Consider the following 16,953-nt stretch of genomic DNA (forward strand, 5'->3'; position numbering starts at 1 on the left):
AGTAGCCTACATTAAAAAAAAAAAAAAAAAAACTAAATAATTGGGCCGCCTTTGGTCTTTATACCATCGTCGTGCTCCCTGAACGGAAACTACACGCGTCTCAATAAAGGTGCCATAGAAATTCGCATTGCCATCGTTTCATACAATTGTGTATTGTATAGTACTTTAACTGCCACACCATTTTAACCTTGTAATGTAATAGCTAAAGAAAAACGAGTTTTTTAATCCACCACTGAAAAGCCAGTGGACGAAAATCATTTCCCAACTGTATTTCTCAGTTGAATACTTTATCACTTATCGCAGCAAGATTGCGCTTGTGTAACCGATGAATCAGCAAGCAACGTTTGTTCTGATCAATGTACTTATTTATTTACTCAATTGGTACGCAGACGGGCTGCCACACACCCCCTGTCGAGTCCCGCAACGATTGCAAGTGTCGCCCAATTAACGTTTCCTCTAGCAAGGAGGAACGTCAGTAAAGCATACCAAGTGGAAGCGGATGGCCGGAAGAGGTAACGGACAGCAAGGAACTAAAGATTTTTAATATCAATGTTATACGTGGTATATATATAGCTCAAGTCTAATCTCTCCCATGCTATTTGGTATGGCAACACAAGTTCGTGCATCACGTGTACTTGCAGAGCAAACCCATTAGCAATCAAAAAGGCATTCATAATAAATAATTGAATAGCGCGTTATGGGCTTGCATACGCAATCGGGCCCTATTAGCTTCGACATTGGAAAACGCTGGTCGCTGTTTAGATGTGCAACAACTCATCTTGAACGACATTTTGCTGGAAATGTAATCCCGATGAGGACTGGGTGAACGAACAGATGGAGGGGAACAAAATTCAAATTGCGGTAAAAACGAGAATAAAATGTGGAAAGCAAAATAAAGACCGGTCTACTTAATGGCCAGTAATCCTCGCACAGGATCCGCAAGCAAATCAGCATTAACAAGAGAACAAGATAAAAACGTTTCAACATTGAAATTTGAGTGCCTTGCAATCGTTCCGCTCTTTCTAATTGTGTTGCCAAGTGTCACACGAAACGCTTCCCAGACCTAATAGTTTCCCTATTACTGAACCATATACGACACCTAGCGTATCTTTCCTCATTGCAATCAATTGTCTATTTATTTCCAAGACGTCACGTATTGTCTGGTTTAAACGTCCGTTACTCGCTTTCTTAAAGTGAAAATAGAAGCGGAAATTACAAGATCGATACGCTCTCTGAATTTTCATTTGGTTCGCTCCCTTTTCCCGTCGTCCATCTTATACGTTTCGGAATAGCGAAAGTATAAAAAAAAAACAAGAAAGAAAGGCTATTTATACGATACAAGAGCACAAAGCAACGAGATGGCTAGATGCGAGATTTGCTCGTGTAACGAGCTCAATAGAATACAAGGCAAACGGGAGATAACATACAGAGACGAGAGTATAATAAAAAGGATGACTGGAGAAAAAAAAAAAGGTCCAGGACGAGACTAACGAACCGTTATTGCCGCCGGTCAGTCTGGCAGAAAAGTGAGTCTGGGACACTGAAAATGATTTCCACTATGTGTGTGTTTGCAACTTGCAGCGTAAACAAAAATAAACGCACAAAGAAGGAAAAAGATAACCGAATAAGAAAGTGGAGAATCCAACAAGATGGAATAAGCTGACAATGATTGGAACTGAAAAAAAGAACACGAGGCGTAAAAATAAAAAAAAAGATATATAAAAAGGTGTGCGGTCAATACCTGAGATAGGACCATCATCGGCGGATCATATTTTTTTTCTCTATTAGAAAAGCCACTGTGCGTACTTTTCGACGATTGTCCAACGTTCCAAATAAACTTCCACTTTCTTCTGGTTTTACATGTGTTCATCGCCGTCACGTTGCGCGCTTCATAGAAGACCACTATCCCCTTCAAAAATCAGCTGTCACTTACACCGTCTCTCTCATTCCAATCGAAAGAGCAGCAAACTTGTTTGAACAAAAAATGTCTTCTTTGTGATTGGACGAATTGTGCCACGTTTGCCTCCGTTTGTTGTTTTTCGTTGATCAAACAAGTTGAGGTAAAAAAAAAAAAAAACATTACACAAAGTTGAGTAAAAATGAGCGGGTGAACACAAAGTTCACCGAGGCAACTGCTCTGGGATGAGCCACGTTCACTTCTGACGTCCCTCTGTCGATGTCTGTGAACGGCGGGCTTCTCTACTTCACAACCAAACTCACGGACGCGCACGCCGCTCTCTTTCTGCTCCGGCTAGTCAAGGAGAGTGGGTGGGGTGTTGGCGGAAACTTGTACCGGAGCATGGCCTCCTCCTCGTCATCATCGGGTTTGTTCACCGCGTCCTCCGGAACCGACACCCATGTTCATTCGACAACTCCACATGCGCAGTTTCAATTGACACTCAGCACGGAAGAAAAACACATTTCTCGAGTGGTTCTATACTTTTTTTATATACATAATTAACGTTATGCAAGATTTTCAAATGATCAATTAAAAAAGGAACGAACGTTGCGCAGAGCGTGTGAAATCACGGATGACGGGCACTGGCGTCTTTACCCTTTCACGTTCCGTTTTCTTTGTATTTGAACGGTTCACAGTTGACGGAATCTTCTGACCATCGAGCAATTCGGATGTGAATTCAGCTTCAATGCGCTCGTCGAAAAGGGCGATTGATCTCCAGCTTTTTGGTGAAGTCGTGCCTGATAGTGACGCCAAAAGGGCGAGCAAGTCGAAATAGAGACAGAATGGAGCTTAATGTGGAAGGCGAGAATGAAAGTGAGAATTGCGCGCGCGAGGGAGAGAGAGAGGGAAGATGCCATGATATACGGTTGCCAATCGATAGCGGATGCTGGAGACTTGGCCAGTCTGGGCTACTTGAAGGCCGCGGAAATAAAAATAAAACTAATAAAGAAATATATAATACACACACAAACACGAACACAATATATAAATATATATATATATATATAAATATATAAGATTATTTGTTTATTTTTCCACAAGAAAATAAAGAATGAGAAAAAGAAGCGGACCGTGTGTAGGCAAAAAGCAGCCAGATGTATAGAATGAAGGGTGGAGGGAGGAGGAAAAAAAAGGGAAGGTCCACAGATATACGGAGAAAGATACGCATAAGATAAATTCACACTCGACTGGCTGCCATCAGATAGCAATAAAAAAAATCCTACTGGTTGTAAAATCTCTGCCCGTTTCGGACAGCACATAAATAGAAGCAAAACAACAACAACAAAAAAGGGATATAACAAAAACTGTTTATACTGAACCTATACATTTAACTTTGCTTGCCACCAATATGGATATATAAGGATACCTATTTACCATAACAAATGTACTAACTTTCGCTGAGGTGTCAGTTATAAGCAAAGAAGGACTACGTTAATCAACAAAAGTCCTTTTCGTATGAAATGGAAGATAAATAAAATCCATTAAATGGCCGAAACATTAGTCGACCCAAGAAATGTTTTGAAACAACAACAACAAAAATAATCCCGTCTGGAATGAATTCTTGATTAACTTTGGAAATCGACGTGTATACTTGGTTGACGCAGAGAATTTGCGCGCACGTTAGAACGTTTCTACATCAAAGATGTCGGCTGCAGAAGCTCCTTGAGATGAAAACTCTTTTTTTTTTATTTTTCCCTTTTATTTTCACCTGGGTCGCCAGCTCCTAATTGGTTACCAAGGCGAGACGTGAACCGTGGCTGTACGATGGGAGGGCTCACTGACTTCTACAAGTCTTGGCAATGTTCTTCGTCCTATGTGCCCATATAGACGGGCTAATGACAAACTTAAGAGTCAGAGTAGCTAAAACTTGTAACTCTTTGTGCCATGTTCAAACAGCCGACATTTTCTTCGAGTTGCTTTAGTAGTAATGACGTTATTAACGTCTGGATTCGTTCCTCCTGAAACATCGGTATACTTGGAAATCATTGATCCATTGGAAAATATCTTGACAGTTGATTACGTGAGCGAATCAGTCTTTAAAACAACCTTAAGATGGTTATTTAATAAATATCGTTATCTCATATGATGTAACTGCTGTGTTGAACAGTTTCTTTTTGAAAATTTATCAATGGCAATCCGTAAAGGTCGAGATGCTCTAGTAAAGGTCACAGAATGTTTACCGTGAGTCTCTTTTTTCCAAAGGCAAAATGGGCAAAATGGAAGAAGCGATGTAAGAAGGTCGAATAGAAAAATCGCTGGTATAGTTGATGCGATGTAGAAACATGAAATTGCGTTGCCCGTGAGAGGCTTTGGACCGAGATTCCAATGCGTGCAAAGAGATTACACAACCAAAAAGATCAGAAATAATCATAAAGAAATAAAAATATCATAAATACCCCCTAAAAAAACTATTAAAAAGTAAAGATAACCGAATAAAACAAATTCCGTTCACGTTTCATGATACTAAAACAAACAAACTATAAAGAATCAAGTCAACAGTTTGGTAAAACCATTCGCACGTCATCACCAGAGGCGATCACTTAAATTAATGATACAGCCCTCTAATGGTACTCCCCGTATCATTAATTAAACAGAAAAAAAAATCCACTGTAATAGCTACTGGCCAAGATTTTGTTTTTTTCATCTGTCGGCGTGACGCAGCCACCATCAACAATCATTTGTTCAATGCTAGGGGATATAACGTAGCAAATAAATATACATCCATAAGCTAGAAGGAATGGAAACTCTGGGCAGCGGCGGAGCGTCACGGAACAAGTCGAACAAATTAGCCTTTCTATTGTCGTATACAAAGAGAAAGAGAAATTGAGATCGCAGCAACGCGTATCTTAAACACACATGTGAGGGCGGTGGGCAAGCAGAACATCAATCTGACCGATTAGACCGACACCACCCTGGCCGCCACTTTGCCGGCAATCAGGAGCGACGACTTATATAACCAAAGGGGAGGCTCAAGACTTGTATACCCATGTCTCAAGTCTTCACTCGCCTCACCCTGGAACGCACCAAGGGTATTTCAGTATCCCACTTTTATTTTATTTTTTTCTTCCCTTCACCAAATGGTGTCCTGGCTATTAATGAAAACCCATTTGTCTAACGCTATAAAAAAGAAGCGAAAGACAAGCGTGAAAAGAGAGATATAACCGCGCCCACTCTCTTTCTGTTATACACGCAGAATGAAAAGAAAATGGGAAGAGGAAACTAAAAAAGTGAGTAAACATGCGACTGATTGCAGTACGGCTCCTTCCAAAGTATTACTGAATTTACACAATGAGGAAAAAAAGAAGAGAAGAATGTCAGCAAAAAAGCAAAAGCTTACACCAAAAGAGATGGGTTCTATTTTGTACAGCATATTATGCGCTTGGTCAATCGATTTTTCACGTGGAAAATGCCATCCGTTCTCATCGAAACTGTCACGAAGGGAAGGCAGGTCGGCATGGATGAAAAGGAAACTAGTAATCATAAATTAAGTAGAGCTCCGACGGTGCGGAAAAAAAAAACACGCACGCCGAGAGCAAAGTAAACACGCACGCTATTTTTGTTTTCTCATTTATTTGTTGTTTGTACACAGTACACTTGTAGGTCGTTATCTGTTGTTTATCGAGATGGGTAATCCAGCAGACGACCTAACGGGATGTGCAATACTACTCGTCAGGCCACTCTGCGTAGATACACAACCCGGAGAGAGCGGCAAAAAAAGAAGAAAAATCTCATCTGTGAGGTTGTCATCGTAGCTGAAAAGATAGTGGGCGTTGGTTGTGTTGCTTGTAGTGACATTCAACACATCCAATAGGTAAGTGAAGGAGTCATCTAGCCTGGAGTGACGGAATTTTTCATGTCTGCATCGCGTTTTCGACAACCCTTTTCAGTCTGCTCAAAGGGCAAGACATTTTTGTGTTTAAAAATATGCGAAACATTTCGGGTATTGCCTAAGAAAAAACTTTCGTTATATTTCGATGAACGTGAGACGGCGTAGTATTCGATTTTGCTGGGACACAGAAGAAAAGTTGATGCACACACTAATGAGATTGAAACTCGTTCCCTAATGGTTTTCTCTCTCTATTGCTTGCACGAATATATTTTGTTTGTTTTTTATTCTTTGGAATGTTTCCCAAGTGCAGACGAAATAAAATTCTCAAAAAAAAAAAAAAAAAAAAAAAAAACAGATCAATAAATAAGCAGCACTATTGCGTGTCATTTGATTCCACCGAGGAAGACAGAAAGGCTAGAGAATGGGGAGGAGAAAGATCCCGTTTCAACTTAATTAGGCAGAAAGAGAGACACGAACTCGGCTGTACAGCATTGGGTGCAACGTTAAGTGGTGAATCGGTATCTACCGAGAAATCAAACTTTCATTTCGTTTTCTTTTTTCCAGCTGAAATTCTAGTGAGCCCTCAATTGGCTAGAGGCTATAAGAAGGCCCTATGGTAATCATACTAGGTCTTAGTTTTCTCGATCGTTATTTAACCCCCTAGTCAAGATTATACAGGAAGAAAACAAAAGGATTAGCTCATGGCTTCCTTCTCCTTTTTTTTTTCCTGATTATAGATTATTAAGTAGAGGAAGATAAGACCCTATGGGATAACCTTTGGCATGCTGAACAAAGAGACATTGAACTTGTGATGCGTCCCGTCATTTGCCTATATCGTTGGCTGCCCGCAACAGGGAAAGGGGCACAAAAACCCACAGTGGAGCAAGTAAATTCCAATTTCCTCTTGAAAATAAATAAACAGCGTCGATGCTTCACGACTAGAATCGATCGGCGCAAGGAAATCGAAAAAGAAGGCGGGAAATTTCAAATGATGAACACGCTAGTCAATGATGTAAGGCAGAATTAACTTTACCGACACATAAAAAAAAAAATGAATATCAAAAAGGATGATAAATACATTTTTAAAAATGAGGGGGAATTTTTATTTTCTGTAATGCAAAACTACCGGCCACTATTCCGCAAGACAAGTTCTCCCTCGACGGTGATGATAGAGATTTATATTCGGCTTTGCCAACAGCCTTCTACAGTTCAGCCATGCAGTTAGACTCTAAAGAAGAAGAAGAAGAAAAAAAAATGCAGTCCAACGCGTCCGTTTGATCGTGGAAGCCGAGTAACGGAGGGATTGAGTTATGCACCAACGCCGTTGCCAAATTGTCGCCGATCCAGCATTTTCAGTCATACTCTTGTTTTCTTCCATTCTCAATTTTCTTGCCTCTTTGTAGGAAGACACTCGAGTTGAGATTCCAACAAAAAGTTCGATGGAGGGGGTGTGGAGGATGAGCTGGAAGGATTTAAAAAAAAAAAAAAAAAGATGGATGGACCAGTCAAGACGATGAAAGCAACGCATCATTGCCTCTCCGCTCTTTTGATTTCATCCTTTTTTTTTTTTTACTGAAAATATTACCCTCTTTCATTTTTCACCGAATCTCGGATCTGAAACGAACTTTTTTTTTTTTTTTTTTTTGGGGGGGGGGGGGGGTCCCCCCCCAAAAAAATGAAGAAAAAAACATTTCTAAACAGAGACATACTGTTTAGTCACGATTGTCGATGTTGTGGACATCCGCACAGATTTCTGCCTTCATTTATATTCTCTCTTTTATTTCTTTCCCACATTTTGGTGGGGCTTTTTCTTTCTATGCGACCCGCCCTGAATTTGACGTCTCATTCGTCTCTATTGAACCGTTCGACTCTGTGTGTATACCCTCCAGTTGATAGGATTTCCCCCTTTTTTTTTCTTCTTCTCATCTTCTATGTATACATTCTTTTCTTACCCCAACAATTGGCGAAAAAACCAATCAAAAACTCGGCGGGTGGGAGAGCGTCTTTGCAGCTGTCGATGACACGTTTAATGCTTTTTACACGCAAATATTACATCGAGTACTATATAAGCTATTACCTGTACGTACAATCTTTTTTAAAAAAATGCTTCACACTTGTCCAGGCAATTGTTCAAACAACAAAAGAAAAGATGATGAGAGTTCTCATCAAATTTACAGATCACGTCGGCTGACCGAAATGTAACGTCTGTCAAGAATAAATTAGTGTTACGGAGCGAGCGACCAGACAACAAAAGACATCAAAAACATCAAGATAAAAAAAAAGGGGAATGTGTTAACTGTGCCTATAATGAAAAGCCTCTTGTCGTCATTGTTCCGCTATACATTTCTTTATAGTAATTCACACTTCTTATGTCTCTTTGATCGTTATACAAGAACCTTTTTTTACGTGGGCAATGACATCGGCAACAAAAGAATGTGACAGCGTTACACCCATCACCTTTGAGTAAGCATTTAAAAATATAAAAAGTAGACTATGTCGTTTTTTTTGTACAAAGTGCATCTGCGAAAAGGGAAAAATTTGTTTTCGATTGTCGTCAATTGTTGAACTATATTCACGTCTCGTATGACCTCCTCCTTGTTTCTCAACGGTGAAATCCCCCAAAGAAAGAGTATAGGAGGAGCCCCCGTTGGTTTATAAAAAGGATATCGAAATGAAGAAAAAAAGGAGGAAACGGATGTGCTACTGCGACCTTTTGCTCGTCTCTGGCACGTCGTCGACGTCCCAACGGGCGCAAAAAGAAAGAATACTATACATCTCCGTTTTCTATGGCTATATCAACCCTTCCCATTTTCAAGGGACATGAGAGTCTTGTACTATTATAAGTACAACGCCTACGTCGAATTAATGCCGTTGGTGAGGGAAAAAAAATAAAATAGAAATAATAAGAAATAGAACATCTTGACTCCCGCGCACGGCCGTACGTCCCCTGTCTTTCCGCTCTATTGGCAACTTGATATAGATAGAGAGATGTACGTAGGTTATATCATAATTGCTTTCTCAGAGTTATCCCACACCGCGTGACGCAGTTAGGTAAATATAAAAAGAGCTCGTCTTTTGTCATCCAAAATAACTGCGCCTTAATCTCTCTTATAAAACACGTAGACGTGTTGGACAGCAGAAGATACGATTCGACGTACACGGCAATTGGCTTTGCCATCAAATCGGGAGTCATGGTTCACGTAATTACAAAGTAAGGGGGCGTCCTTTGATCGTACTTCATCTATCGCTCTTGCATTAGTATTTTACTATTATTGGGCTCCCTGCAACGTTGCTCATTTTCTCTGCCCGATGTTTGTCAACAGCCATTCGACTGGATATGTACAACCACCTTTAGCTATCGCAAACTGTCTCCAACAGTGGTCTCGCTGTGCCCAAAGAGATGTGTTTACTTAGTTTAGTAAATAAAGATTGGACAGAAAACGGAAGGTTTTTAAAAAATGGTTTATAAAGTCGATCAATGTAGAAGAGCTATAGAATAACTATAAGGAGCTAACAAATGGTGTTGGTGCTGTTACTTGACTGGACTGTAACGTAAGACGTCATGGTAAACAAATAAAGGAGACGTTTTAAAATTTTCGAACGGTAGACGGTTGAATTCGCCGTATAGAGCCTTCTTGAAAAATGGCGGAGAAGAATCAACTTAAATGAAATGCGACTGTTTCAAATCGGAAAAAGAACAAGAGAAAATGGTGAAAGATCAATTTTACTTCGATTTCATTTGCGAAATGGCAGTAATGTCACCTCGGAGTGGCACAATCCACTCCAATATATCTTGCTCGTCTAAAATCGAAAGGCTCTCACGGTATCCGTGAGGTTTCAAATAGAAAGCCAGATGTTAAAAATACAAGAGACAGGTATAAGAGAGGAAGAATAGGCATACACACACAAAAAAAGGTGGAAAGAGAAGCGAATGTTTTTTTTTTATTTCAAAGAGAAAGAAGCACTCTCGATTTGAATCGTGAGTGATGGAGCAGTCAATATCGATCGAACTCTTTGTGTACCTCAACCTTATATAAAAAAAAAGATATACGAACCATCTAAAAGGTGTGGCATTATACATTGTCTCAACCTAGCATTTCACGTCATATCAAAGGACTTTGGAACACTCGGTATCGTCTAAGCATTTGGAAGGGCGTTAACTTATTGATAGAGCAGCACTCCAACAAAAGTAGGCATACCCACTATTGTATATCATGCAACCTGTTAATATGCGAACTCTACTGTCTATACGATTCTCGACTGGAACCTTCAAACATTCAAACGATTCATCAATCTCACGTTCAGAAACGAGTTGAATCAAACGGAGGTACTATTATCATTCACAAGCAAATAAGAAACAGAGACGTACACGAATCTAAGAGAAAGACATTTAAATGCAGTGAGCTTACACTTAGTTATTCGGTTATTGCAGTTAGCCAAAGCAAATTCTAGCAACCACGTAGCAAACTATGTTATACGGTGTTGACCACATACTGACGACGAGCATGTCTTACAGTGCGACCGGACGCATTCTAGGAATACTGGGATTCAATCAGTGGTGCACGTCACAATGATAACGAGACGTAGGCTGCGATAAGAGAAGCGGGTACGGTGAGATGAGAAAGGAAATTGTCAGCACTACATACATATGCATAAACGTATGTATAATCTTAGTAACCAGCGGGATAGTACAGTTTAACTCACCAGGGTGTCACGGTGTCATGGTGTCCAGAGGCATCGTGTCCTTCGCATATATAATACACACCGCATAAATGCAGAGATATTTCATACAAGGAAACAGTTCCAGGTGGGCCCATTTCTTTTTTTTTTTTTTTTTTTTTTGCAAAACTCACCCAATTTCAGACGGACTGTCTCGATTCTCGATTACTCACGAAATAAACAGCAGAAAGTATATCATTCTTTTTTTCCCACCCGATGCTTTCACAACGTTCCACGACTACACTAGACGATATTTTGAATTCAGCCCCTTTCAATGGTATCGATCGTGAACCGTCCGGAGAGCTTTTTTCTTCTTTTCTTCCATTTCCACCTACATCCAGTAGAGCGTCTCCGAACATATACATATACTAGCTTGTATAGACGTTAGTAACTGTCGACGTTGTGCACAGCATCCCGAGCACCAAACTATACACGTACGTGTATAGTTTAAACCCATAGATTTTTCTCACGATGTAGAAGAAACACGCAGCAGCACACCTTCCTTTTCCTTTGACGGTATATATTTTAGCCCTCCGTCTATTTCAAAGTGTCTAGAAATTTTATTTATTAGACGAAAAGACCTCAAATGCAATGACGCATGGACGAGATGTTTATGTAGTAAACATGCAAATACATCGGATTTTCTTTTTCTTTTCTTGTTGGTAAAAGAAAATGGATACAAGGGTCTTATATTTCAAACGTGGGAAATCGGACTAGTTTGTGTATGTTTCTCTTTTTACAGATTGATGCTCGAGATGTTTACAGTCTTGTGTGTACAGCTTTGTATGTGCCAACAGGCGATGCCAGCTACAAATTAGGCAAACGTCATCGTGGGTGAAGCGGAAGCAGCAGCGAACAGCAATCGAATTAGCTAGGATAAAAAAAAACGGAATATTTAAGCAGCTGCATTTGAAACTTAAATTTTTGCCGCCCTAGATAATTAGGTTTATGCAAGTCCTCTCTCTGCTACACACGAGAGCGTCTATAACAAATGAGGAAAACGCAACGGAACAAACAAATGCCAAGAAGTAAACTACGGACGAGCTGGAGAGTGACAAATGCTGTTGGAGAAGAAGTGTAAGATAATTGTGCTAAATAGAAAATAAGAAAACTAGAAGTCTAGTTGGAGAGCTGAATCGTATAGACCTGGATCGATTGCAAAAGGGTTTGTGTTATGTAACACGGTACACTCGCCCATCGGAAATGATATTTTTTAGAATGCCTCGGCAATCGGCTCATGCCTGATATTAAGGCAGAATTTCTATTTTGCATACGGACCCCTATGCAATCGATTAAAAAAGACGTCGTTTGTAACAGGCACTACTATTATACAGCATTAAATATAGATGCCCGCACTGTAGAACCTTTCGTGGATATCAAATCGAAGAACGGTAAAACTTGACAAACCAGGTTGCTATGATGCGATCCATCCCTATAACTACGAAGTGGATTATTATAAAATGTATAATCTTTTCCGGGAAATGGTAAAACTGAAAAGAGAGGGTATATAAAAAAATTTATATTGTTCGTACAAGTTGTTCCTGATATTCGGAAAACGATCGATATGTTTGAAAGGTACGTCATCTATATTTGAGCTGGCCCTCAAGACTGCAGTTTGTGCCTAGATACACACACAAATAATAGAAAACAAATCCGTGATGTTCGTGCAATATACCGATCGGTGCACGTAATAAATCCGCTCGTGCTATCAAACTTTTCTTCTAAAACACAAAAGATTTCTATATTATCAATGTTAAAGAATCTATATGGCAGCATGAATCACAATAATGAACATTAGGCCCTCTTTTTTTTTTTACAGACTAAAATAATGAAGAGGATATAAGATCAAACAGTCGTCCGTTTTCTCAACACGTCACCTTTATCTTTCTGCTTTCAGTGTAAGAAGATGCAATCATTGATCAAGAAGACTTGAACAAAGCGATTGACCAGTTTGATTACTTTCCTCGCCATCTTGTACAAACGTTGGGCGGGAGGTTGGTAAGAATATATGCGCGGGTAACATCCGCTTAGCGGAAGAAGTGGGTGCGTCTCTTATATTGCAATCTCCATCGACAATTTCTATGGAAGATTCTTATCTATAGTGAATACTCAAGACAATGGAGTCCGTCCCTGCGCGTTGACTGCGCACCGAGTAAAAACAAAAAGAAGAAGCAGGTGATGTCAATAAAACGGGCGAGTTCGACAAGCACCTTTGTCTGCACTTTTCAAGTAACTTTCCAGTTAGATATCAACATCGATTTTGTCTTTAAAATTAAACCTAAATATTATCTTTTTTTTCTTCTTTCTTTCTGTTGATAAAAATCATGTGTTTCTCTCTTAAGGACAGGATTAAATTCGGCGTAGTAAAAGCGATAAAATCGTTTTTATGTATAAATATTATATGATTTTCTCTGGTACCATTACTGATTTACATTCTAACGGCAATTTTGCACCTTAATGTAATTCTACCACACTCACAAGTCGCCTGCATAACAGACTGAAAGGTGACCCATGAACGTGGATTCGTCGTTATGCATTTGTACCATCAACGCACATTTGAATTTATAATGCACTCCCTCGATTGTAAAATCCCTAGAAAGTGGTGCGGACCGTACGTACCCATCCACTATAAAAAATTTATTAGCAACACAAGCTTTGCATTTTTTTTTTAAATATAAAAGCTCATAAAAACCACCATTAACACTTGAGCACACTTTTTCGTTTTCCGGTTGAACTATGATTATTATTCTTTTCTGTCGTCGGGATTTTCAGTTGCATCGTTGGGCAATGCAAATGACATACTTGTATATGCTAATTCTCGTGGATATGCGCCACTTATCGGGTAGTTGCAGTTCCAGCGTTTTTCATAATTGATCGCAAAATAACTTTGGGGCATTTATAATGGCGAAACGTTTCCTGTACACATATCACAACTCTAAAAGAAAAGAATCCATGGATATTTAATTGTTACGTAACCACACAACAACGAAAAAAATAGAGGACTATGAAAGAGGAAGAGGATTTTAAAAAAAACGGGTTAGAATTCGCATCTTGCATGCTCATTGGGCCACCATGCCTCATGTAATCATGCCGAGTAGCACGTCATTAGTCGCTGGGACGCGTTCAACCGTCACGGTAAAAGAGGAAAATAAAAATTCCAGTTGGATTCGTATTTGGAGAGAGCGCTATAGTCTACTACACACTAATTACGAAATCGTAATCTATCTCTATAGCCAAACGATCAGGCTTTGCTCGGTGGTTGAGCACGAATCAAGCGACTCATTTCGTCTGTATCCTAGGAACCTTCTTCGCAACGTCCCCCTATGATTAAAAAAAAATGAAAATAAAAGTTAATTCATTTCCCGCATGTTTTAAACTCTTCCATGAAACATCATTTGAATATGAAGGGCCACATCTTCTGGCTTCAATTTGATTTCATTCAAAAGGTAATCAACGGTCTAAGTAATTTGTACTGTAATCAGTTACTGCAATTGCTTACAAATTAACGGACCAGACCGTCCGATCCGTCAACAGTTTTCGTTGTAAGTTATTGCAATTTTTAACGCTCCGTTTGGCATCGGAAACGCAGCGCTTGTGAGTGAAAGAGTTGAGTGAAAGAGATGCCGGTGAACCGTAATACCACGTTCGAATGCTTCTTGGTAATGATATTTAATAAATGAAAGGGTGTGAAAGAAGCCAAGTTTCATGTCACGTGCATTTCTTTTATTTCCAAACTCGATCAAGTGGAAATGAAAAGGGTCGGTGGGTAGATCTCTGAAGGGAATTCACAAAGTCTGGTGAGGATCACAAGATGCTGGCGTTTCTTCGTGTGCCACTCACTAACGATCGGATGACGCCAGCTCCCAATAGCTATTCATTCGTAAAAATAGGCAATCAAATACAAGAACAAACACATTTTTTTTTTCCTTCTGGACGCCACTGGAATGTGATGCAAAAAACGAACGGGGGTGGTAACAATAATACGAAATCAAAATCAATCGACCGAATTACTTTTCACAACTGGGTTCTGCAATCTTGATGGCGTCTAAATCATCAATTGCATTCCCGTATTGCATTAGTTTATTTTTAACAACACTGAAATATGAATATTTGCATACTGCGCAAATTAAGAATTTCGTGATGATTTATGGCTGATAAGCCAAATGATTTTCAACTGTCCCCAAAGCCAAGGTTGTTGAAACTCTCGTGAAACCAGTCAACAAAATAATTTGGCGCACATTTGAAAATACACACACGAGATTTTTGTTTTCCCCTTTTCACAAACTTCTCTGCAAGGTTTTCGCTGCATTACTAGTATGGGTGCCTACTCAGTCATTGAGCAGTCCCTGCTTCGACGACCACTTAACAGAACTGGGGCAAGACTGCACAATTAACGATTTAACGAGAGAAAGTCAAAGGCTCAAAACTAAAAAACGTAATTGCTATGGCGCTGCTGAATTTGTGTTTTTCTTTTTCCTTTTCTTTCCTTCTTTATAAAAGAAAGCGCAATAAAGGCCCACCATTCCGCGGTACACTTTAAAATGTCCTTTCAGTCTTACTGGAGACATACAGGTTTTTATTGTATGATGCCATATCGATTAGCCAAATAATGATTTTCTCTAATTCGGCGTTTAATTTTATTTATAACAGGTTAGTTTTACCCGAATTGCAAATCAATTTTTAAGTGAGACTTTTTAATTCAAAAAGTCGGGCTTAAATGTCGACTTGATTTTTGATTTTTATCGGATTCTGAGAGTTTTCTTTTTTTTCGGATTTTGACAAAAGTGGGAAGGCTATTGCCTTCCCACTTTTTCATTTTTGCCAAAACATAAATTTGATTTAAAATACATGATTCCGATTCAAAATTGAACGAGAATCACTAAATTGAAGTTGGTTTTTACGTTGGGTTTATAGCTTTAAAAAAAAAACGAAAAAAACAGGAAAGAAATTAAGCCCGGAAAAAAAAAAATAAGCCCGACTTTTTCATTTTTTTCAAAACATCTAGATATAGCTATAAAAATGCATGACTTTGTTTCAAAATTAAACCAAAATTAAAAATATATCGTTATTTTTTTTCATTGGGCCAACCGTTTTTTAAATGCATTGAACATTTGTGCTGCATCGCGCTAGCGCTGGTGCGTACTGGCGCGCTAGTGCTGGTCGTACTGCCGCCCTAGCAATGCTTTTAATATTCGGTGTATTTAAAAAGCGATTGATTTGACGCAAAAAAAAACCACTTTATGAAGTCAAGGTTTAATTTTGATTGTTCTTTGTGATTTTTATTGGATTCTAAGAGTTCTTATTTTTTGCCGATTTTGACAAAAATGGGAAGGCTATAGCCTTCTCACTTTTTCATTTTTGGCCAAAATTTAGATTTTGTTCAAAATACATGATTTTGATTCAAAATTGAACGAAAATCACAAAATTGAAGTTTATTTTTACGTGTAACTTATAGTTTTTTCATAAATTGGAAAAAAATGATGATAAATGCTGGCGCGCCAGCAGCGCGTTAATTACATTTAGTATACAAACGGCTGGTTTGACGAGAAAACAAATATTTTTTCTGAAATAAACATTTTTGAAGGTTAAGTTAAATCAAATTTAACGTCAAACTTACAAGAATGAATTTCTGTCACAGTCAAAATTAAGCCCGACAAAATAAGTCCGACTTTTTCCACGATCTAGCGCTGTGGCGTACTGGCGCGCTACTGCAAACCAGTGATGCACTTTTTCATTTTTTCGTCAAATTTTAAATTTCATTTAAATATATTATATCGTTGTAAAATTAATCAAGAATCATATATATGCAGCTGATTTTGAGTGTTGGGCTTATGGTTTTTGAAATAAACGTAGAAAACAATTATAAATACTGCCCCCTCACCAGCCCATTGGTTTTGTTTATTTCATCAGCAGCTCATTTGACAAGAAAAGAAATTTTTTTTTTCCCGAATTTTGTGTTTATTTGGTTATAAAAGATTCGTTTTACTCTAATTCCAAGTCAATTTTTAAGTTTGAATTTTTATACGAAAAGGTCGGGCTTAAAAATCGGGCTTGATTTTTGCTGTGGGGCATTGAAATATGACATCATTGATCTGAAAACATCTCGGGAATCGCCGTCAAGTTGAGATAAAACAAATGACAAACCTATTTTAATACAAATATAAATGTTTTGAATGTCTGATTATTTCAATCTCCGCTCCAACAGTTTTCGGGAATTATCTCTCGTCGACCATCAGCGATATTGGATAATGGCCGAATAAGACCACTAAAAAAAAATGGTCTTAAAAATAGCAGGCCAAATAATGGCCTGCTAATAAATTAAAAGACAAACTCAATATTCCGGATACAAAGATATAGTGTATTTTTATTTGTACTGCATGATGTATATAGGCTTCAACGACTGCAAATTGTATAAAGTCATCTCCCTTTTTGTTCTTTTTGTTTG

General features: G+C 38.7%; 2 protein-coding genes across 3 annotated transcripts in view; both read right to left on the minus strand.

The window, feature by feature from the left end:
* LOC130691771 (nephrin-like) overlaps positions 1-2,193 on the minus strand; it is a 39,270-nt gene extending 37,077 nt beyond the window's left edge. For both annotated transcript variants that reach the window (XM_057514757.2, XM_059496185.1), the window contains exon 1: positions 1,742-2,193. The gene's annotated coding sequence lies outside the window, so the exon portion shown is untranslated. The remainder of the gene's footprint in view (positions 1-1,741) is intronic.
* LOC130691715 (extracellular signal-regulated kinase 2-like) overlaps positions 1-8,040 on the minus strand; it is a 91,520-nt gene extending 83,480 nt beyond the window's left edge. Inside the window, exon 1 of the mRNA XM_059496193.1 lies at positions 8,031-8,040. The gene's annotated coding sequence lies outside the window, so the exon portion shown is untranslated. The remainder of the gene's footprint in view (positions 1-8,030) is intronic.
* Positions 8,041-16,953: the final 8,913 nt, after the last annotated feature.

The sequence above is a fragment of the Daphnia carinata genome, chromosome 1 (genome assembly GCF_022539665.2).
Source record: "Daphnia carinata strain CSIRO-1 chromosome 1, CSIRO_AGI_Dcar_HiC_V3, whole genome shotgun sequence".
NCBI classification, from domain to species: domain Eukaryota; kingdom Metazoa; phylum Arthropoda; class Branchiopoda; order Diplostraca; family Daphniidae; genus Daphnia; species Daphnia carinata.